Genomic DNA, 25417 nt, shown 5'->3' on the forward strand with positions numbered 1-25417 from the left:
GATTTAGACTGTAAATAAAAATATCAATAGATGATGTGCAAACTTGATTAAAAATAAAATTAAATGTGTACCATGATTCATGTGTGACAAATCTTGTATCTTAAATAAATGTAAATTGCAATAATATTCCTTATGAATAAATAATAAGAGCCGGTTCACACTACTCCGACTTGGGACGCGACTTGTGCACCCTCAAGTCACCCCAAGTTGCTCGTCATTACAAATTCAATGTAAATGAATAAGAGCCGTCTTAATATGCACTACTGTAATCGTTCTGACTTCAGAAAAGGTTCATGTACTACTTCAAGGCGACCTCTATCCGACTTGTGCACATAGACTTCAATGGGAATCGCCTTTAAGTCGGATCCTTATCTATTTTCAAGCAACTGTGATCAAACTTTCCAGGAAGAAGAAAAAGATTACCCAGGCATTCCCCACAGACAGTCGTCTCTCTTCCAAGTCTCTTCCAAGTCTCTTCCAAGTCTCTTCCAAGTCTCTTCCAAGTCTCTTCCAAGTCTCTTCCAAGTCTCTTCCAAGTCTCTTCCAAGTCTCTTCCAAGTCTCTTCCAAGTCTTGCTAAAAAGTCACTCCTTCATGGGGCGACTTTCTGGTCGTGGTAGTGTGAACCGGCTCCAAGGTGCTTGGAGTTCAAAACATTGTGGGATTGTGCAATAATACCAATATAATTTCTATTAATCTTAGTGCAAATAATAGTGATTCTTCCAAGTGCAAGTGCCAATAAATAACTTCGTGTCATAATTCCACTTTCACATAATATATCAGAATAAATCAACAATAGAAAAAAAGTGCTTCAGTGTCCAAATGTGACGATGTCCAAATCTTCTACTCCTGTGGATTAGAATTGATTTCTTCCACCTCTCAACCTTGTGATTAATAGTGCTCTTCGGTCCCAGCCACTTCTAGGTGTGCTAACCGCTCACCTTAATGCTGTGAATAATACGCTTTTGGTATCATAAGCCCAGTCGGTCTATTTTCCACTCCTGCCACAACTCAGCTCAGCCTAGTGTGGGGATGTCAGTGCTCCTTTCACTTTTCCGGGGTACCTCAGATCCTTGTACACCGGTATCTCCTTTCCTCTCCCTCGAATCTCAAAATAATGTGGCCATCATGGTGTTCGCGTTTTAAACATTTCTCAAAAAACATAGGCAGCAGAGAGTGATTTTTAAACTGTAAGTTACTATGTTTTTTGAAAAATAAATGTTTAAAATGCGAACACCGTGATGGCCACATTATTTTGAGATTCGAGGGAGAGGAAAGGAGATACCGGTGTACAAGGATCTGAGGTACCCCGGAAAAGCGAAAGGAGCACTGACATCCCCGCACTAGGATGAGCTGAGCTGTGGCAGGAGTGGAAAATAGACCGACTGGGCTTATGATACCAAAAGCGTATTATTCACAGCATTAAGGTGAGCGGTTAGCACACCTAGAAGTGGCTGGCACTAAAGAGCACTATTGATCACAAGGTTGAGAGGTGGAAGAAATCTATTCTAAGCCACAGGAGTAGAAGATTGGGACATCACATTTATTTGGACACTGAAGCATTTTTTTTAACCACTTGCCTACTAGGCCTATTTTTGACATTTGGTGTTTATAAGCTAAAATCAGTTGTTTTTGCTAGAAAACTACTTAGAACCCCCAAACATTATATATTTTTTTTTTAGCAGAGACCCTAGAGAATAAAATGGAGATTATTGTAATATTTTTCATTACACCGTATTTGCGCAGCGGTCTTCCAAATGCAATTGTTTTGGAAAAAATTCACTTTTTTTAAATAAAAACATAAAAATCCAGTAAAGTTAGCCCAATTTTTTCCATAATGTGAAAGATAATGTTACGCCGAGTAAATAGATACCCAACATGTCATGCTTCAAAATTGCGCACGCCTTACGGAATGGCGACGAACTTTGGTACTTAAAAATCCCCATAGGCGACATTTTAAAAATTTCTACAGGTTGCCATCTTAGAGTTACAGAGGAGGCCTGGGCTCAAATTATTGCTCTCGCTCTAACGATCGCGGCAATACCTCACATGTGTGGTTTGAACACCGTTTACATATGTGGGCGGGGTTTCCATGTGCGTTCACTTTTGCGCGTGAGCCAACGGGGACAGGGCGCTTTCATTTTTTTTTTTTACTATTTATTTTATTATATTTTATTTTTACACCGTTTTTAAAAAAAAAAAAAAAAAAAAAAATTATCATTTTTATTTCTATTACAAGGAATGTAAACATTCCTTGTAATAGAAATAGGTACGACAGGACCTCTTTTTTGTGAGATCTGGGGTCAAAAAGTCCTCAGATCTCACAAGTACACTAATAAAGATAGAAAGGAAAAAAAAAAAAAAAAAGGGACCTTTAAGCCGGTTGCTCGGCAACGACGTTTCCCGTCGATCCGGTCCTCCAAGACAATAGAGTCGAGCGAGGGCAAGCTTGCCCTCACTCGACATCCTGTCTGTAAGGATCCGGGACCGGATCGTTTTCACCGATGCCGGCGGGTCCGGTAAGCGGGGAAAAGGACCGGGACGCGGCGGGAGGGGGCACCCCTTCCGCCATCCCGGAGGGTGATCTCACGGCGAATCCGCCGCTGGGACCACCCTTATCGGAAAGCTGATCCCCTGCAGTTTAAAAAAATACCAGGGTTATGGCAGCTATCTGCTGCCATAACACCGGTATTTAGGTTTAAACTCAGGACGTATATATACAATGGGCCGGTAGGGAGGTGGTTAAAAAGTATCCTAGACAAAAACAATTTTTTTTTTTTTTTTTAAATATCCGCAGTGAGGGAGGAGAGACCCACTGAGGATAGTTTTGAATTTATCTCCAGAGTTCAGCTTTATTGCTTCACCTAGTGACAAAAAGACAACTCCAGACAAAAAGATCAAATATTTTTATCTACTGGTGGCAGCAACTCAATTGTGTTTTACACAATTTTAGAAGTATCAAACTCCTAAAATTGCCCAATATGCAGTAAATTGCCTTTTACACAAATTAGACTCTACTCCTTAAAGCAGACTTCCGCCCAAAAGTGGAACTTCTGCTTTAAATACTCTTGACCCCCTGATATGCCTAGATTTCACAGGTACCCGCTCCCACTTCCGCTCGGGCTGCCTAGGCGGCTCGAGCGGAAGTTCTCCTCTCCCCCTCCCTGCAATCTTCTGGGAAATGCCAGTGGTCCCTGAAGATTGCCCGGCCATTTACGACGTGCAGCGTGCACCCGGCTGTGAAGCTGCAAGCGGTCACACCCGGGTGCCCACACTAGAGATGCCGGCGCCGTCAAGAGGAGAGGGGGAGGAGCAAGGCTTCCGGCGACCGCATTGCTGGATCGTGGGACAGGTGAATGTGTGTTTATTAAAAGTCAGCAGCTATGCTTTTTGTAGCTACTGACTCTTAAACAAAAACACGAGTGGAACTCCGCTTAACATAAAATAATAAACTTGTTATGCTCACCTGGATGCTTGCAGCAGCTGTCCCCCACCGGCTCAACACTGAGAACTGTGCAATCAAAGACCATGACTGCTTAGTTCTCAGGTCTGCTCTGTCAGTTACAGCTCTCTGCTCTGTGGAGGGGGTGGGAGTGGCTGGTTCCGGCTATCAGCAGCATGCTGAGAGGCTGACCCAGCTGCAGGTCAGGCATCTGGGTGGATACCAACATTAGAGTCTGGACTGGCTTCTGTGTTGTCAGCCTACAGAACTAAGTGCACTTCTGTGACCTACAGGAGAAGTTTGGCCTATGGAGGTTTGGCCATACTTCTCTAACTAAAGCTGGATACACACTATCCAACTTCTGTGGTTAGATTTCCTTCAGATTTACCTTTTCTATGTAGTGCAAGGGCCTGCCAGATTGCATACAAATTGAAAGTGTTTAGGTTTGACCTCATATTATATGGTTTTGGTAAGTCTGAAGGAAAAAGTCTTCAGAAAATCTTATAGTGTGTATGGCCAATTAGGCGCCATTCCCATTAGCACATCTCCAAAGTCACATGATTTCAAGTGCAACTTTAATGCGACTTTACACTCAATGGATCTTAGTCACATAAAAAAAAAAAAAATCACACCAAAGTAGCTTGGCCACTTTTTTTTTTTTTTTTTAAGTTGCACCGAATCTGAATGGGTGGTGCCACTGAGAATTGGGTGGGACTCATCATGCAACTCTGATGTCCAAAGTCACATGACGAATCGAGCCATAGGTATACTTATCTTTAGCACTTTATTACATAGTTGTATCACCACAAAAAAGGACCTACATAGAAAGTGCTCCCATAGATAAGACACCAACAAAATACCCAGAGAATCAGCAATTTTAATAACTCATAAGCATGGCATTTCCCCAGTAAAATCTCCAGCACTTTCTGGCAGCCTGTACATAGAGAACGAGGGAACAATTGCACAATATCGCTATAAATAAAACTGCATGAGAGTTCATGCAGTAGTAGGAATTTTTGTAAGTACTGTGGAACATAACTTGCCCCCCCCCCCACCCCCATTTCCTGTTCTCAGTGGAGATGTGTATTCTAAAACAGGGACCAAAAGAACTGAGAAGATACAATAATTTTGTATAGTGAGGAGGAAATTAGGAGTACCAGACTGCAAATCCCTGCTATGTTGCACTATGAACATCAACTTTTCACTGATTGAATAGCAATGTTTTATGCATAACACACACCCAGGTGACAAGGGATCAAAAGTGATGAGAAACTCTCCAATGGAATAAAAGCAAATCTGACAGGATATATAATTATTTTGACAGTTTTTTTATTCTATCCTGTCCGCCCCCTATTTTAAAAGTGTCAAGCCAAAACCTTTTTTTTTCTTCCTTTGGAGAGTAGCGAATGGTTAAACCCTTGTTAGGTATTTTTGCCATCTGTGTCTCATTTGAGAGGCTTCACTTCACTTTCTGCCCGGCAGATAAAACATTGAAGTGCTATTGAATCCACATGCATATGCTTTAAACAATATGCAGTATATGGAATATTAAAACCAAGGTTAATATATTTGTGAACTATAAGATTTGCAAATACATTTTTCAGATAGTTTTGTAGCTGGTCACCTGATCCTTTTCTAGTCCTTCAGTACGTCTATGTACTATAGGCAGGCCGTGCTCTAGCAGTCAAGATTTAGTAAAAACAAAACAACTAATTTAAAGCAAATTGTAAATCATTGTAACACATGATAGCAATACTTGCTTTCATGTATAGACATAGGTTTTTTTTTATAGTATTAAGAGAAAAAGAAAAACAACACTTTGTAGTGTCTCAGCTACCCCACGTGACACTCGGAAATCATGTGGGGTGGCTCCAGAATTACGATTGACAGTGGAGCATGGACTCATTGCTTTGCAGTTTATCATATGCGAATATGTGCGCGAAACTCTGGAGATCCCATGACCCATTAAAAAGTGCCCAAAATGTAAACATGTGAAGCCAACTCATGAAAGCAATACTTGCTTTCATGTACTTTGTTTCAAATAATGTTATTTACTTTTGGAGCAGTTTTTATTGGATCATGTGATCTCCAAAGTTCGGCCCACATATTCGCATATTCATCAATGATAAACTGCGGAAAATGCATCAATGCTACGATGTCAGTCATTGCTGAATATGCAAACATGTGGGCGGAACTCCAAAAGTCATGTGATCCGTTAAAATGGCCCCAAAATAGAAAAACATTATTTGAAACAAAACACATGAAAGCAAGCACAGGTTTGGAGTTGTTTTTAATGAATCACATGATCGCCGGCGATCCACCCATGGATAGATGGGTCTATGCTTCACTGTCAAACAGGATCCTGGAGCTGGCCCTCATGACGTCAGTGTCATGTGGGGCAGCTTGTTAACACAGATATAAGGCATTCAGGAGCATATGCAGACTGCATGGCAACACAGAGCAGTAAAGATCACCAACTATAATGTTGCCACTTGTAATAAGAAACTGGCAGGATCATTGGGTATTTGCAACCACAATAGGACTTTTTATACAAAATAAACAGCACACAATCAGATGTAATATTCTTACATCTCAAGCTAGAATTTTAAGTTTGGGTTTTAATGTCACTGAGAGCAAATCTATCTAAAGGTAAATTCCCTTTTCCTCATTGGATCATTTTCACTCTGTTCCTGTTCTGGTGACAACTACTAATTTTGGACCTTTTTTCACATTTAGCTCCAGTGACATTGTTTAGCAAAGCATACAGATTCTCTCCAGTATCCCCACAGAAAGCAATAAGAAAACCTCCCCACTATATCCAAAACGGATACAGAGGAAGGCCTCTTTCACACGGGCATTCCGTATGTCCGTATATCACCCCATCCGTTTGCGGGCGATATACAGACATAATGCTTGTCAATGGGATTGCGGATGTCAGCGGATGACCATCCGCTGACATCAGATTTGCGTCCTTTCAGTTCTGTTTTTTGGAATGGAACAGAACCCTATTTTTTATCCGTTTAAAAAAAACGGAAAGGACGCAAAATCGGATGTCAGCTGTGTCATCCGCTGACATCCGCAGTCCCATAGACTTACATTATGTCCATATATCATCCGCAAACAGATGGGATAAAAGGCTTACATACAGACCGGATGACAAGTGTCATACGTGTCTGTAAAAAAAAAAAAAAAAAAGTGCCGGAGCGTGTAGCAATACGGTGCGCTCCGTGTGAAAGAGGCCGAAGTGTACTCCCAGAAATGTTAGATTCAGTGGAAGGTAAGTTTATTTCCCTCCCAAGCTTGTTAAAGTAGAACTCAACCAAAAAAAAAATCTATTTCAGCTTACCAGTGCTTAGATGTGTTGGCTGCGTTTGTTTTTATCCTTTCAGGCTAAGAACATGGTTCCCTCCAAAGATACAGTAAAGAAATAGGCATAGTCAATCAGGGACAGGAAATGTGTTAATAGAAGGATTACCAGTTGAAAAAGCTGAAAAAAAAGAAAACCAATGCAGCCACCTTATCAAAAAGTGTGATAAGCTGCAATACACTGCATTTTTGTGTTTAGGAACACTTAAGATGTAATAGCCCTGGCCAAAAGTTTTGAGAATTACACAAATATTATATTTTCACAAAGTCTGCTGTCTCCATTCTTATAAAGATAATTTGCATATACTTCAGGAGATTATGAAGAGTGATCAGATGAATTGCAAAGTCCCTTTTCGCCATGAACGGCAGAGAACGGCCTGAATACATTGCATACAATACAACTCACTGAGAGGAGGCGGGGCGGAGGCGGGGCAGATAACGGCCTGAATACAATGCATACAATACAACTCACTGAGAGGAGGCGGGGCGGAGGCGGGGCAGGCACGGCTCAGTACAGCTCAGCTCCTGCGAGATTTCTGGAATGGAATACATCCCAGCACACACTGCGAATCGCCGAATGACGTCATCGCCGATCGGACCCGGAAGTGAGGAGAGGAGGAATAAAAATTAGAAATTAAGGTATTTACTAGCAAAAAAAAAAAAAGTTTCCATTGGTAAAATCCGTTTTAAAGGGGATTACATAGATCTAAAGTTACGAAAATGGGTGGAACTCCACTTTAAGTTCAAAAGTTCAAGTTTGCGCACAAGACATTTTTTTGCTTAGAAAACACACATACATACAAATATATACATACACTATATTACCAAAAGTATTGGGACACCTGCCTCTACACACATGAACTTCAATGGCATCCCAGTCTTAGTCCATAGGGTTCAATATTGAGTTGGCCCACCCTTTACAGCTATAAAACTTCAACTTTTCTGGAAAGACTGTCCACAAGGTTTAGGAGGGTGTCTAAGGGAATGTTTGACCATTCTTTCAGAAGTGCATTTGTGAGGTCAGGCACCTAAAGGTGTTCTATTGGGTTGAGGTCACGACTCTGTGCAGGCCAGTCAAGTTCCTCCACCCCAAATCCACTCACCCATGTCTTTAGGAACCTTCCTTTGTGCACTGGTGCGCAGTCATGTTGGAATAGGAAGGGCCATCCCTAAACTGTTCCCACAAGGTTGAGAGCATGAAAGTGTCTTGGTATGCTGATGCCTTAAGAATTCCCTTCACTGGAACTAAGGGGCCAAGTCCAACCCCTGAAAAACAACACCACATCATAATCCCCCCTCCACCAAATGATTTGGATGATCTGAATGATTTGGAGTGCACAAAGCAAGGTCCATAAAGACATGGATGAGCGAGTCTGGGGTGGAGCAACTTGACTGGCCTGTACAGAGTCCTGACTGCAACCCGATAGAATATCTTTGGGATGAAATCAGACCAGACTGGCAGGACCACTAAATAAGGTCAGCAGGGGGTTTCAGTTTGAATAATTGTAAGTTGAAAATTGTAAACAGCGAGCTTTTACTAAGCTTTTGCAGAGCTTTCAGCAAGTTTTGCTTAAGCTTTTAAAGTAACATTTGGTTCTAGCTGGGGGTTTTAAAACAGATCTTAAAGCAGAGCTAAAGCCACATATGCTCACATCAGTTACAAAGATCTGGCTTCTGCAAGGTTCCTTGCCAGCATCTTCTCCCTGGCTTATTCCGGGTGCCAGGTCTTTTGCCGTCCTTATTTGTCAGTGCGGGATGGAGTAATTCCTGCACATGAACAGTAGTTTATGCATCCCAGCACACTGGCACCATAACAAAAGTGTACCCTGTGTATTAATTTTAAAGACTGAAAACAGTCAGACACATTTATTTTATTGCAGGAGAGACATATAGTAGGTCTCTTCTGCAATAGATAACCTGCCTTCTCGCAGTTCATTTTATTTTTTCCTTTTTAGTTCCACTTTAAAATGGTTGTAAACCCTTACCCCCCAGTGAAGTAACTCGCCTCAGGTATCATACAGAGATAAAATAAATCCACCTAATTAAGTTGTACCTGTATCTCCAGTCTTTACAGCCATTCAAAGAATTTATACAGCTTATCTGAGCTGTCAGAAAAAAAATGAGGCAGAGAGCTGAAATTACACACTGCAGAGCTCAGTGAGGAGAGCTCCGACAGCTGATTGGAAGGGAGGGACAACCCCTGAGACACCTCCCCCCTACACACTCACTATTAAAAAGCAGGGTCAACCTACTTCTGCTCATTTCTCTACTTAGCAAGTCACTGACTTAGAACACGTATGCAGGGTAGGAGCTCAGACTTTTCAAATATCAATAGCTGAATGCTTATCCCAGGTAAGTGACTCATTAGTTAGCATCCCCATGGCTGCCATCCTCACCCTAACTTTACTGTCTCTTTAAAAAAACAGTCTCAGCAATTGCGGTATATATATATTTCTAGCCTCACATGTTCACTTATTAAAAATGTACACACCACGCAAATTGATAAGGCTCATGTTGGCATTATTTTATCACATTTTTTCATTTCTTGCCTCAAGTTCTCTCATGTGAACTAAAGACTGGACAGTCACGGTCAATGAAATTGGCTACCAGGAGCACTGTAAAGCGACTGCAAAGTCTTATTTACAATGAAACAGATCCTGTTAGCTAGATTTGCACATAAGAGGATTAGCAAGGCACAATCACTGCCTGCACTACTAAGCAGGTAGCGGAGTATGCGTATGTAATGAGCAAATATGGTTGCTTTCAGGTGCATAAATAATTACATAAAAAGTTTTGAAAACATTTACAAACTAAAAGATAAATTAAATTAAACTTGGCTCTTCACTCATATTACTATAGTCACTAATATGACTATAGTTCCTCTTGAACTCACCCCACCCCTGGTCCTACCATATCAGTAAGCTAAACTTCCTGGTTCTCTTTTTTGGATTGCATTCTCTCTAAGGGAAAAGGGAACTTGTTTTGAAATATGACAGCAGCCATTTCTGACTTGTTTTAAAGCCCAACTTCTGAAAAAAAAAACAAAAAAAAAAACCAAACAAAAACACAGCCCTGGTTCCTTTTGCCCATCTACTGTATCCTCCCCCCCCAAGCTTCATTATTAAAAAAAAATAAAATAAAAATATATATATATATATATATATATATCTTTTTAGCAAAAACATTTCTATGACCTTGTACTGCATCACTGGGCAGCGAGTCTGAGGGAGACATCATCTAAAGCCACCCATACATGGTTCAAATCTTGGCCGGTTCAGCAGGAACCGGCCGAGATTCTAACCGTTAGTGGGCAGGCTGAATGTACCAAGATGATTGATCAGCTTGGGTACAACCAGCCTTCTGGATTCTCTGCCATTAATTGCTAGCAGTTGCTATAGCTGCTAGCAATAATCACTTCCTCTGCTCGCCCCCGCCGGGAGAAGACCATTACCGTGGTCACAGGAAAAAATTTGCACCGTGTGTGGCCAGCCTAAGACACCGCAAGAATTGCAACAAACTTTTTTTTGGAGGGTTTTGGCAACATTTGGGCACTGGAATCATTTTGTATCTGAAGTTGTACTTATTGTAAAAGCTTCCAGGCTGTCATCTATTTTCTGCTTCAGTACTTAAAGCAAACCTGTCATGAGACTTTCTGCATCACTGACCAGAAAGGAAAGGAAAGTCAGAGAAAAGTCAGGAGTCATCTTCATACTTGTTCCTGGTCAGTGACTCAAAATATTGATGCAAAAAAAAAAACACAACTTGTTGCAGGCACCAAGATGTGCCTGCACACATGCAGAAGCTTCTAAAAAGTCGATGTTATGGCTAAATGATGGGCAAAGCTCTGACACTTCCCAGTAGGGTTAAAGCTCTCCTGCACATATTTTTCTAACCTGTTAAAGCATCTTCTGTGTGCTTTATTCACATACTAAGGTCTCATGTATACTTATGTACATCGATACATAGGACTCCACTGTTTAGATGCAGGTGGATGGCAACATCCAGCCCTGCTACTGGCAGCCTGTAAAACTATGACAGGCTTACAGTTGCTGCAACAGGGTAGTGCACTGAGCAGTACTTATGTATGCCCCAAGGATGAATGTCCATATACTATACTTGTGTTCACGATAGCACCGCTGTACACACGATTACAGCATTCATGGCAATGACAGGCTGCATGCTGCACCTGGGATATCTAGGCTGGGGAAATGTGTCCAATAATGCTGAACAGGTTCATGTCAGCCCATGTGCAAGAGCCCTTTGGAGTATATATTAACTAGTACACTGTCAACTTCAAAGTGAGAATAGTATCCTAGAGATGATGTAAAAAAATTCAATGCTACCAGAGTGAGTTTCAATCCTCTTTAAAGGCAGTGAGGAGGCTGAAGCTGCTTTAAAACACAGTATTAAGAATTTCTCACCTCACCTTTCAGGACGGCAAACGCATGAGAGATGACAGGCTCCTCCCTACAGGAAACCCAATCCCAACACAGCTTGTTAAAAGGCCCCACCCTTCCCCTTGTCCCTCAGTTTAGATTGGGTTTCTTCCTACGTTTGTTTTTTTCTCTGACCTGAAGACTTGGGAGTTGGACAGTCCCTCTGTGAGCCAGGTTCAGGAATGCCGGTGAGAGCTGCACTATACCTGCCACCTCCTCAGACTGACCCTCTAGGCCTGTCTCCGGCTATCCAGCAAAGTCTCCTCTAGAAAACGGCAAAAGCTCAAAAAGCCAGCCAGGACGTGTGCCTCAAGCCGCGCTGTTAAGACCGGAACCTCCGGCTGAGCGACAGCAGGCGGAGCATGCATAGCGCCGCACGGAACAAGAAAAGCAAGGTGGAGGAGACGCCGGACCCGCTTGGAAGCGGGAAAGCAGACTCCCAGGCCCGCCGGAGCCCAGACAGCTGCAAAAGCAATGAAGCCTGCCATAAACCCACCTCGTGGAAAAGAAAGAGACAAGGTCGGTTCAGGTGACTTCAAAGCCTGCCGCAACCCACCTCATGGGAAGGAGGAGGGAAAGTGCCGTGTTTCCTTGGCTGTTTGGGACTGATACTAACATTAAGCTTAATCCTTGGTAAGTTCCCATGTGTTCCCTCAGCGGGGCCTGTAGCCAAACTTCCTATGACTAGGAAGAGTGATCTGGTGGTGATTTCCTCTTCTCTTGCAGAATCCCCAGATGGTAAGATTCCTCCTTCCATGTGTTCAGGAGGATAGTAAAGCAAGCCCTGCGGCTGTGGTAAAAAGGGGGAAAGACAACAGTGGTATATACCTCCTTTTACCTGGGGAGCTTAGCAGCAGTATCCCCGGTGGCAGCCAGGTGGTTTTCTCGGCTTGTTATAGTACTCCCTCCTTTAATGAGGGTGATACTATTTTTTTTCTTTAGCCCTGGGAACAAATAACCCAAAAGCCGCACTTTTACACCTGAGAACAAGCAAATCCAAAAAACTTCAGCTAAGACCCTTGCCACAGCTTCCTGTTAAATCAGGAGATGCTGTGATCATTTCAACATTAAGTTGCCAGTTTTTTTCCACTAGAAACCCTATTGCAGATAAGGGTAATTCTAGTGAAGGAGTGACACCTGTTAGACACAGAATCTCTGCCACTGAGCAAGTTAGACATTCCTAAGGGGTTAAACAATTGGAATGTATGGTGGTTTTCAAGAAAGGGGTACCCTTGGGGAACCTTTTCTTTTATGGAGTTGCTGGCTATGTTTTACATGCAATGAGTATCAACTTAAACAGCCATAGTATTGGTGTGTAAGGCTACATTTACACTGATACAACGCCAAAGTCACGCGACTTTGCAGTGCGACTTTGTGGTGCAACTTTGATACGCCTTTTACTGCAATTTGATCTGATATTGCAGTCTCTGACTAGAGGGCGTGTCAGGGTAGTGCAGGCACCTTTCCAGAGTCGCTGCAGCTTTAAGTCGCAGAGGACTAGGGAAGGTCGCATGACAAATCGCACCAGTAGAAACAAAACCTAAGAGTTAAGTGGGACCCCTGGTGGTTTTGGCTACTGACCACCCCGTAATGAACTAGATACATTACTGTCTGCAACTCTAGTGGATGATTTTTTTTTTTGGGCATAAAAATCTCCGTACAACAGCTACATATATATTAACCTGTATGTAATGGTTGCTTGTCCAGTCCTTCAGGGGTCTGATTGCCTCCAAGCAAAGATTATGTCCAGCCCTTCCTAAAAGAGGCTGAGGTAATTATCTCCAGACCTGTGCTCGTTAAAGTGGAGTTCCACCCATTTTTGGAACTTTAGATCTATGTAATCCCCTTTAAAATGGCTTTTACCAATGGAAACTTTTTTTTTTTTTTGCTAGTAAATACCTTAATTTCGGCTTTATTCCTCCTCTCCTCACTTCCTGGTCCGATCGGCGATGACGTCATTCGGCGATCGGCAGTGTCTGCTGGGATGTATTCTATTCCAGAAATCTCGCAGTAGCTGTATCTGTACTGAGCCGTGCCTGCCCCGCCTCCTCTCATTGAGTTGCATTGTATGAATGTATTAAGGCTGTCCTCTGCCCCGCCTCCGCCCCGCCTCCTCTCATTGTAGTTGCATTGTATGAATGTATTAAGGCTGTTCTCTGCCCCGCCTCCACCCCGCCTCCTCTCATTGAGTTGTATTGCAATACAACTCAATGAGAGGAGGCGGGGCGGAGGCGGGGCAGAGAACGGCCTTAATACATGCATACAATGCAACTCAATGAGAGGAGGCGGGGCGGAGGCGGGGCAGGCACGGCTCAGTACAGATACAGCTACTGCGAGATTTCTGAAATAGAATACATCCCAGCAGACACTGCGGATCGCCGAATGACATAATCGCAGATCGGACCAGAAAGTGAGGAGAGGAGGAATAAAGCCGAAATTAAGGTATTTACTAGCGCAAAAAAAAAAAAAAAAAGTTTCCATTGGTAAAAGCCGTTTTAAAGGGGATTACATAGATCTATGTATTCCAACCTATTAAAAATGGGTGGAACTCCGCTTTAAGATCTTAGATGCTGGGAAACTTGGATTCCCACCTGGGTGGTAAGGTAAAGGGCCATACACACTATAAGATTTTCTGAAGACTTTTTCCTTTAGATTTACCAAAACCATATAATAGGAGGTCAAACCTAAACACTTAATTTGTATGCAGTCTGGCAGGCCCTTGCACTACATAGAAAAGGTAAATCTGAAGGAAATCTAACCACAAAAGTTGGATAGTGTGTATCCAGCTTTACAGTGGCTACTAATGTGATGTATACACCCAACTTAGACTTCCATTATTTGGAACTACCCGGGTTCTCCTCCGGGGGAGGAAGCTTTAATATCTAGAGTCCAAACTATGCTTATATAAAGCTTGTCCTCTGCTGGCTATTTTTTAGTTGAAATCACCATGACTGGCTTTATGCCTGGGTTGGCGGCATCTTACAAATACACAATGCGGTAGCTTACTGGTGTCTTTGGAGTGTTTCTGTCGGCTATCAAAAATACGCAACATTAGTTGTCTGTCTTTTTCTGTTTATTTTGGCTATATGGTTCTTTTTCTTACTAAAAAATGCTCCACATGGAAAGTTGGGGGTGTCTGCCTATTACACCCTTTTCTTCTGTATATTAGAAATGCACTACATTGTTGGTAGCAACATTTCTGTTGGTTACCTAGCAGTGACTGCTAAGTCAGAAATGCACAAAGGTCCCCAGAGTCAGTTCTGTTATAACTATACTGGTGCTAATCAAAGGAGCAAGTTTAAAGTGATTGTTAGTAACATCTCTGTTACACGGCTGTACCAGGTTACTATTCAGAAATACGCAACCTTAAGGTTTGCTAGTGGCATTTCTAGCATCATTTCTGTCAGGTCTACAATTTTTTCAAGTTACAAACTTTGAAATTTTATTGGTAACATTTCAGTTATATGGCTATACCATGTGACCATTCCGAAATGCACAGCATTAATAGATAGCTAAGTGACTTCCCTGTTAGTGCTACCCAGTTACTTATCAAATAGCACAAAATTGTAAATTTTGTTGTAACTTTTTTTGTTGCATGCCTAGTATAAGGAGTTTTGTCGGGTATATAGATCGTTTTTCACAACTAACATGTCAACATTCAGTTGTGACGGAAGTCATAGGTTGCTGTGCCTTGGGTATATACCACTCCAGCCCTTTTGAACCTATAGAAGAGGTTCCTTTTTACGTTTTGGTCCTCAAAACTAGCTTTCTTCCCTCCTTGTTAAAAGGGGTGTGGTAAAAATATATAACATAGGTGGTAAGTACCTATAGGAGTGTAAGAACACTTCCCTTGCAATTGGTTGTGGAAGATACTTTTTTACAACTGAGGGAAAAGGGTGGGGCCTTTTAACAAGCTGTGTTGGGATTGTGTTTCCTGTAGGGAGGAGCCTATCATCTCATGCGTTGGCCGTCCTGGAAGGTTTGTAGAAACACCGTTACCGGTCTACTAACGGTAGGTTTTTAAAAAGCTTCTGTTACCATGAAAGCAATAAATAAATAAATAAGTGTTACATGGAAGGAAAGGATATATTTTATCATGGAAATAGGGAACCCAGTACTTATTTGATCTTTGGCACAATGAACAATAAAATAATTGTTGGGCAGGATGAAAGCAGTTAAAAAAAGTTAACACTTACCTACCTGCAACAATACTTCATAAAAAATATTGTTTTTATCCTCTTTCACTAGTTCCTGCTAGCACTGTAGGCTCCTCCCCTCGTTGGCATGCCTCCTGTAGCAAACCGGGAGCTAAGAAAGCAACTCTGTGTGGGTGCCCGTTGGGTCCCACGCTGAGTCATGTGTCCTTGCAGATGTACACGGTACTGGAAAGGCACGCCCCTGCTTCCTCCTTACAGGAATTTGATGACAACAGTAGCCTATGGCTTCGCAAACAAGGAAAAGAGGGGACCAACGCTGGTTTGTGGAGGTGACATGGATTCAGGTAAATGTTCTAGACAGAGAGGGTAGGACAGGCAGTGTGAGGTGTTATTTTTTTACCTTAATGCAAAGAATGCATTAGGGTAAAAAGCGTCTAGACTTTCATACTACTTTAAAAATATTTTGCTCTGTCCCTGCCAGAGTTTTGCAACATAATGAAATACAAACATCCTGAGCAATATTGAATTACAGCAACACACTGAAATCTGCTCTAATATAAGGTATATTATATCTCAACAGCTGTTAAGCAGGGAGGTTTACATCAAATTACAACACTCCCTGAAGTGACAAATCTGCAAGATATCTATTCAACAGAATATGAACCGAAAAACATTTGATCTTCTTTCCTCAATTGGTGACTGCAGCCAATCAGCTGCAGCTGCTGATCAGTGTATTCTACGGCCAGTGCTGCTGTCAGAGTACAATTTTTCCTGATGGGAGGTATCCACTATACACCTTGTTAGTGTGGATAGGGGAATTTGCTAAAGTGGTTATAAAGCCAAGACATTTTTTACCTTAATGCATTTCCTGCATAAGGTAGAAAATGTCACAGCATCGCCCCTTCACCCTTATACCAATCCTTTCTAGACTTACACTGTGCCTGTCTACAGCGGCACTGGTCTCTTTCCTTACAGGACAGAGGCAGCAGCAGGCGTCATCGGCTCCCGCTGCACTCAATCAAATTCTGTAAGGTGGGAGTGTGGCTGGGCGGCTTCCTATAGGGGCAATCGACGGGGGGAGGAGCTCAGAGCGTTGGCGAGGAACCGAAAAAGAGGAGCATTGGTGCTGCTCTGTGCAAAAACCTTGAACAGAGCAGGTAAGTAGAACAGGTTTGTTCTTAAAGAAAAAAAATGAAGCCTTTAGTATAAACTTTTAGTACCCCAATTTGTTTTAGGGCTTGTTCAAAACATTGTGCTGCAGCTATATGCACCACCTTGGCAACTGGTATGCATAGCATGGCAGAGCATGTGGCAACATACAACCATCTGTTGTACTTTGCTGCTTTTCAAAAAATACTACATACATCTTTTTTAGGAGTTAGACCATTCAAATGAATGTGTTGCCTTAATGCAACACACTTTAAAGTGTGTCTGCCAGTGCTGCGCAACAGTATGAACTAGCCCTAAAGGCTGCATTTACACCTGAGCATTTCTTAGCTCGAAGACATTCAACAAGCAAAATCCCCTTCATTTCAATGGCCCTTGTTAACATCAGAGCATGAACAGGGACCACTGAAATGAATGGGAATATGCTTGTTGAGCGTCTTTGAGCTTTAAGCGATCGGGTGAAAATGCAGCCAATGTTTAGAGGGCATTTGGCAGGGGTCAGAAACATCTACCTAGCAACTGTGTGAACATAGCCTTAAAGGAGAATTCCAGCCTAAACCTAACTAGATTTTAAAATGTACCTTCCTCCCTCTGCTGAATGACCCGTGTAAAAAGATGTACATACTTAGCTATTTTCAGCCCACTCCAGGCATGCGATTCCCCCGTGTTAGCCAATGGCAACTGCAAAGTAGAGGTGAGAGCACTTGAAATTGTTTAGGACTAGTTAGGTTTAGGCTGGAACTCTACTTTAAGGAACTCAATGCCTACAACAATCAACCATTTGGAAGCAAGTTTGTATATTTTAACATGCACTAGAAAACTGTAGCACAAGAAGAACTTTATACCAAGCAGGTTTTAAAGCCCCATTTTGTAGGAAGATACACAATGTTGATTGCCCTGTGCAACGGATCACTCATGTCTTCAAAGCTACACTTTTGGTGAAGAGACACAATCACCAAAATTAAAGGGAACAATCACAGACAAAAAATGGTGATGGCTAGCAGTTCAATGGATTTAATGGTCATTTGCAGAAAGACAAGGTTTCCACGTCAATGCATTACTTTTGCATGCTTTTTAGTCATTGACCTGACTTTTCTGTCATATTTGATTCACATCAGTGACTCAGGAAGAACTGATCGGCATAACACTCAGTCAAGAACCATTTTCACAAGGCAGTCAGCAATGGCAGCCCTCATACTGCACTTATGACAACACAACTAAACACATTTCCTCATAAAAAAAACAAAAAACAAATGAAAGAGTGAGACTAATCTTTTTAAAACCAATGTTTTGCCAATGGTTATCCCTCATTTTAATTAGCAAATGAGTGATTTCTAACAAACTCAAATTAAGGTAATATGCAAACACTAGGCACAAAAACTGCACAAAACATGTAAAGAATACTACTAAATTAAGAAGAAAATTGCTTACATTTCTCAAGCATTCGAGCGCTCAGTAAAAACCAGAAGAAACAGAATATCTTTGCACTGCAGTCTCTTACTTCCCTTTGCAGGCCACAGAGGGGAGGAGGGATTTTGCACAGAAACCTCTTCCTGTGCAGAGTTTAGGTGGAGCTCATTTCACTAAAACAATATGTAGGCTGATATCAGATGGATGATTCTGCCCCAAGAGACAAATTGTCAGTGGCAGGATCACTAAAGAGCCTGCCTGCCTGTTCCTATGCAATCAAACCCTGTGTAGCCTAAAACAGCCAGATATCTCGCTGTCATTGGCTTGAACGCTGCTGAACCTCGATTGCATCACTAGGGATGGGAGCAACATCTGGCTGCCTCAGCTACAGAGGAAGTGATTCCATAGTAATAAAAAGGCAATCTCTTTAGATTCTGGAAATCTCCCCACTTCGCCTGCAGCAGAAAAGTTGCCTGTTTGACATAAGCCTAAAGCCTGGTACACACGGGCCAAATGTCAGGCGGTTCAACCGATGCCGCCTGAAATTCGTTCGGCCTGTGTGTACTTTTGCCTGGCTGACTTTTGTCAAAGAGGCATGGTGAAAAACCAGCAGACGATTGCCATCTGATCAGTGCTGGCAGTCATTGCCGCCAACTAGTGCATTCTGCCGGGGGGGGGGGTCCCTCTGTCAGAACACAATAGCTCAGTGGGCAGATGTTAGTGCAGCAAGCTCATCAGAAGCCTGACGACATTCGGCCTGTGTGAACATCAGCCTGGCCAGCTTCTGTCGAACAGGCATGCTGGAAAACCACCAGACAATCGCCGTCTGATTAGTGCTGGCAGCCACTGTCAGAACAAAAGTGGGGAGATTGCTGTATAAACAACTATTAGGTTGAATAAAAAAAAAAAAAGTAGTACCAGGCTTAAAGTGATTGTAAACCCTCACCTTGTAAAACAACCCACTCAGTTTAAGATAGAAATGAAAGGTAAAACATTTTTGTACACATTAAAAAAAACATTGCTGTGCAGCAGTGGACTTCCCAGCACAAGTTTGGTCATTGGGAGGAGAGCAGCCCGAGTCCCCAGCACAGCTAGAGAACTGACCACGGGTGAGCTCTCATGCTTAGTGTGGTCAGTTTTTAATAGGAAAGCAGAGGGACTGGCAGAAACACCAGGGATGTCACACAAAGGAACCAATACAAAGCAAACAGGATAATACATTTTCATACAATTACATCAGGATTATAAAATGCTGAAGTAAAAAATGCTTTAAAGCTGGCCAGAAGCTAAAAAATATAACAGATTCCTCTATCCACACTACACAGTGGATAAATCTCCCACTGTTGTTGTTGTGATTTGATAGCTGTAAATTTACCCAGGCGATGGCTGTATCAGATGCAGCCTCTGACAATTTCCCATCCAGCTCCTTCAATTGCCACCCACTGAGCAAATTTTGGCTGGTTCATCAGGAAGTGAAGGAGAGTATGACCAGCTTTAACCTGGCCAAACATTATACAATTTTCATGTTCAGTTTGCTACAGATTTATTGCTTTAGATGTAGCGCAAAGGCATTCCTGATTGCGTACAAATTGAAAGTGTTTAGGTTTGACCTTTATATTATATGGTTTTTGGTAAATCTAAAGGAAAATTGTGTGGCCAGCCTAAAGCTGGATACACACTATACAACTTTTGTTGTTAGATTTTCTTTAGGCTGGCCATACACTATACAATTTTCTTGTTCAACTTTCCTTTAGATTTACCAAAACCATGTAATATAGGGTCCAACCTAAACACTTTCAATTTGTATGCAGTCAGGCAGGCCCTTGCACTACATAGTTTAAGGTAAATCTAAAGGAAATTGAATAAGAAAATTGTATAGTGTATGGCCAGCCTAAGATTTACCTTCAACTATGTAGTGCAAGGGCCTGCCTGACTGCATACAAATTTTGAAAGTGTTTGGGTTTGACCTCATATTTTATGGTTTTGGTAAATCTAAAGGAAAAAAAAATCCAAAGAAAATGGTATAGTGTGTATCCAGCTTTAGGCTCCGTACACACAGAGAATTGCGCAAACGATCAGCCGGTTTTCCTCGATGTTTCACAGTAAGTTGGAACTGAGGATAGAAATGTACGAAATTTCTCGTACGACAAAGGTCCTTTTCTTGGTATTTGTGGTTTCTGATCAGGCGCAGTCTTTCGTATCTGATAATTCTTGTACGAACATTATACACGTTAAACAAAAATAGTTTGCTCTATTCCTGTACGAGAACATTTTTGGAGTTTGCCCCTTTGGAAATGTTCATTTTGTACACACTATCAGAAAATTGTACGATCGTTCCTTGGATGAAAATGTACACCCGATTTTCTTATAGTGTGTACGGGGCAATAGGCTCTGCTGTAAAAACAGCAAAACTGATTCCCCCTGTACTGAATTGTATTGTAACTGTATGGTCTGGCCTCATGTTAAAAAGCGCTGCGCAAAATGTTGGCGATATATAAATCCTGTATAATAACAATGCCTGAACATTATTTATCAAAAAAAAAAAAAAAGCAAAGAACAATTAAATGCAACTGTACATTACAACTGATAGGGTCACACTGGTGCGACTGCAGACATCACATGCGATTTGCACTGCATTCCTGTGCATCGTCACATGGGATGTCTCTGCGGTACGATTTCAGACATACAATATGTATGGCTGAAATCGCATTGCATTTGCACCAAAATGGTGCAGGACTTTTTTTCCCTGCACCTGAATCGCATCATGTGGTTGTTTACACCCATGTGATTCTGGCAAATGTGCTGCATTTGCGATCTGTCTTGGTGTGTTACGATAACATGGACACCGCCGCAGATCGCATGGATGCCGTGCGATTGCAATGCGATGCGGGAGACACAGGATTTGCTGCGTTTCCCGCATCGCATAAGTGTGAACAAAGCATCTCTTGAAATGGGCAAGTCTTCCCACACTTCTCTTTGCTACATTAAGCAGATCTAAAGTATCAAGGGGATCCTTGTATAATATGATTCTACTAATGACTCTGTAGAACGGAATACGCTAGTTTAGCGGGGATCGCTTGGCTGATCCCTGCTGAGTAGGCAAGATGACAGTTCTGTATCCGCTCAATGTGCAGAGCGGAGATGGACACAGTCCCGCTTAGGGATGCACCGATCCGATATTAGGATTAGATATTGGTGCCGATACTGCCAAAATAGCTGGATTGGAGGGGGATCAGTAAAATTAAAGTGGTAGTATCCCGCTTTTTGACACTTTTAACTACAGGTAAGCCTATAATAAGGCTTACCTGTAGGTACAATTAATATCTCCTAAACTGGCACGGTTTAGGAGATATTTGCAGTGCATGCAGCCGCTCACGCAAGCAGTGCATGCACTCTGAAGGTCCGGGGGTACCTTCAGTTTTCCTTGCCGGGAGCTTGCCGGAAAATCACTCCCGCGCGCATGCGCTGGAGTGACGTCATCGCGGCTCCGGCCAATCACAGCGCCGGAGCCGACGAACCCGGAAGAGACGCCGAGGGATCGTGGCAGTGCCCGCAGCGATGTCCGGGGGTCCATGTCGGGGCTTCGTTCTAAGGTAAGTAATACATAATGAGCTAGGTTTTTTTTTGTTTTCGGTTTACAACCGCTTTAACCGATCCACAGGCCGATCCGGTTTTGCTGAGTCCCGGCTCAGCCGTCCCTTACTTTGACAGAGCCGCTACTTCCTGTATAGGTCCGCCTCACAGGCAGAGTGATATCAGATGCACTCCGCCTGTGAATGGAGGGCCATACACATGAAGCAGTGGCTTTGCTCTGTACTGCAGCCGCATGCATATTGTGTATGTGTGTAGTTCCGGATCGGTTTCGGTATCGGTAGATACACAATGCCAGGTATCTGGACTAGAAAAGTTGGATCGGTGCACCCCTAGTCCCGCTCTCCCCTATGCGGAAATCTATTGAAAACGGACTGCTTGTCCATATTCATCTGATCCACCAAATAGATGGAAAATGGGACCACCATCCTTCTGGATTTTGTGGACAGGATCGGATGGCGGCGGGTGTCAGCAGACATGTCACCACTGACATCCGCCGCTCCATAGGGGAGACTGGAGTGTCCGATCAGGGCTGCCTAAAAACAAATCGGACAGCCCATGTGAAAAGAGTCCTACATCTAACAAGTCGGTAAGAAGGCTGAATTCATACAGCTTTAAAAAAAAATATATATTTTGTTTAAGCCCCGTGACTGTCATTTTTTACACCCTATTGGAATTAACTGTCACTTTGCTTGAAATCCAGATGCTTATCCTGGGGCGTGAGCTTTGTGTATTTAGTCTTCAATCAAAGTTGCTCATCAGCTGGTATTGGTCCTTGTGTTCATACCAACCAATGCATTGACAGAGCCCCAGGCACTGAAACGGTTAATCGAGCAGCCCAGTGTCAGGGCTGGGTTGCCTGAGCCAATCAGTGCTTCGGGTCCCCCAGTGCCTGCATCAGTTCCTGCAGCAGAAGACATCTTCCATTAGAGGAACTTTAAAAGAGGGGAGGAAGAAGCCATAATTAGCAGCTGCTTATTGTTTCTGCCTTGGCATCTCAGCCCTAAAGTTGCCAGGCTCACCTTCGTTGACCCTGTAAGGCAGACATGGTGGTGGGAGTTGAGGAGTGTTCCCTGTCACAAAGGCACACTGCAGATGACAGGACAGCAGGCTACCCAGGTGCTGCCACTCAGCTCTCCCTCACACACAGCACAGCAATGCCATGACCAACACTGCAAGTATGCAGAGAATGACTTCCACCACTGCCCAGCCCCTCCATGTCCACAGCCCTGTCATGTCTACCCATTGTGTCTCCCTGCACCCACAAAGAGTTCCTTCCCTAGGAAGGAGGACATCTCCTCAGCAGGCAGCCTCTATAGTGCAGTGCCTGGGCCCAGCCCCTCCATTCTCCACAGAACCCCCTCAGCCCTGTGCGCCCCCCGGCGGGCGAGCGGGCTCTCTCTCTTTCTCCTTGTGCAGGTCCACTCACCCTCTCCTGAATGGGCCCGGGCGCTGCCTGGGATCCCCGCCGCCTCCTGCTTGTCCTCCTCCGCTCGGGACACACAGCGCCACCAGCCCAACCTGGGTGAGGCTCCAGCTCTCTCCCCGTGACGTCACCGCGTCTCGCTTTGCCCGTGCGCGTTCCCGCGGCTCTGCTACGGAGAGGTGACCCGTCCCTTGCTGCGCGCGCTCCCAGTGCGCGCCACATAGGCAGAGCGAGGGGGGGGGGGGGGGTGGACGCGAGGCGCGCTCGGGAGTGTCGGCAAACTTAACCCTTTCACCCCGAGGGGTGGGGCTGCTTGCAGCTCCCTGGCAATGGTGTGTTTTCCTTTCAAATCTAAAATAACGACTCTAATAAAAAAAAATAAAAACACCTCAAATGAACAAAAGCAGAACCGTGTAAAGGAGGACAAAACTTTTTTGGGGGGTTTTGAATAAAGTAAAAGCATTAGTGTTTTTTTGTTACCTGACTCATTGGGGGGATTTCCTGTCACACCCTGACACAAATAGTGAGGGAAAACATTCCAAAGTGAGGGAAATCCTGCTTAGAGACAAGTGTCTGTGAGAAGATTTCCAGTTCTGGTGACTAAAAGGCCCCATTCATTCTCGGTGCGATTTAGCCTTCCATTCCAAATCACGTTTGTGTGCCATTCCTTCTAAATGCGGTGCCATTAGGGTTGTCACTTTTTCCTCAAGTCAAGCCCCAACACTTTAGTGCACAGCAATTTTTTATTATAGTATAAACTATACATCTATTTTACAATCAAATATCATTTCTAATCATATCAAGTTAATCACAACAGTCCCCCTTTACATCTGAAGCCACACCACAGAGTTCCCCTTTTACATCTGAATCCACAGAGTTCCCCCCTTCATCAGAGTCCACAGATTTTCCCTTTTACATCTGAATCCACAGAGTTCCCCCCTTCATCATAGTCCACAGATTTTCCCTTTGACATCTGAATCCACAGAGTTCCCCCTTTACATCAGAGTCCACATATTTCCCCTTTTACATCTGAATTCACAGAGTTCCCCTTTTACATCTGAATCCACAAATTTCCCCCTTTACATCTGAATCCAGAGTTCCCCCTTTACATCTGAATCCACAGAGTTCCCCCTTTACATCTGAATCCACAGAGTTCCCCTTTTACATCTGAATCCACAGAGATCCCCTTTTACATCTGAATCTGAAGTTTCCCTTTTACATCTGAATCCACAGATTTCCCCCTTTATTTGAATCCACAGAGTTCCCCTTTTACATCGGAATCCACAGAGTTCCCCTTTTACATCTGAATCTGAAGAGTTTCCCTTTTACATCTGAATCCACAGAGTGCCCCCTTTACATTTGAATCCACAGAGTACCCCCTTTACATCAGAATCCACAGAGTTCCCCTTTTACATCTGAATCTGCAGAGTTCCCTCTTCACATCTGAATCCGCAGAGTTCCCCTTTTACAACTGAACTCGCAGAGGTTCCTTTACGCTGTAAGGGGAAACTCTGCAGACTCTGATGTAAGGGAGAACTCTGGAGACTCTTAAATAAGGAATGGTCTGGGAACGCTGATTTAAGGGGGGACACTGAGAACCCTGATGTACAGAGAATACTCTGATGTAAGGGGAAACATTGTGGCCCCTGGTGTAAAGGGGAACTCTGGTGTAAGGGGTGCTCCAAGACCCCAAATTTAGCTTAGTGTACTCACTCAGGGGCAGGAGAGAAAAGGGGGGAGGGGGGAAACTTCAGTCACAGATAGGGATGGATGGTGAGCTCACTCACCCCTTGGAAGTCAGCATCTCTCATCCAGATGTATCTGAGGCTGCTGGGCTTCAAATTTCCTGCCCCCCACTTTCCTTTTCCTAGGCACAGTGTCAAGGATTGGAGTTTTGGCAGACACAGAGGGGTAGGGGCTGGAGAGAGAGGAGCCCTCTTTCCTCTCCCGTCTGTGTGTGTGTGTGTGTGGAGGACTGTTAGTGCTAGCTTTGGACAGTGTGAGAGAGAGTGTAACAGAGGCTCTCGGCTTGGACAATTGCAACCAGCAAACCTGCTGGGAAGCCATAGTCTGAATAATGTGTCCAGGTTTCAGGTTGTCTGAGACCCAGACGCATGATTCAAAACCCAAACTGTCCGGGTGAATCTCGGACAGGTGGTAACCCTAGGTGCGACGTCACAAGGCAATCATGGCAAAACTCGCCTTTAAAAATCACATGAAGCTTGTCACCCAAAAAAGGAGCAGGAGCTTATTTAGGGTGACAAACGTGCATAGGGCAGCTCACTGCAGTGAATTAACCGCCAAATGTGCAATTCACATAATCATGTGAAAATCGCCCACACAAAATGGCGAGTGTGAACACAAGTTAATCAGGCCAAAATGTTGGACTTCCCCTCATCCTTGTCAATTCCTGGCCACCAGAC

General features: G+C 43.4%; 1 protein-coding gene across 1 annotated transcript in view; it reads right to left on the reverse strand.

Moving 5' to 3' along the window:
- Positions 1-23159, reverse strand: part of RAP1B (RAP1B, member of RAS oncogene family) — a 159126-nt gene extending 135967 nt beyond the window's left edge. The window contains exon 1 of the mRNA XM_082256720.1: positions 22998-23159. The gene's annotated coding sequence lies outside the window, so the exon portion shown is untranslated. The remainder of the gene's footprint in view (positions 1-22997) is intronic.
- Positions 23160-25417: the final 2258 nt, after the last annotated feature.

Source organism: Pelophylax lessonae (assembly GCF_965119305.1).
Source record: "Pelophylax lessonae genome assembly, chromosome: 4".
Classification (NCBI taxonomy): Eukaryota; Metazoa; Chordata; class Amphibia; order Anura; family Ranidae; genus Pelophylax; species Pelophylax lessonae.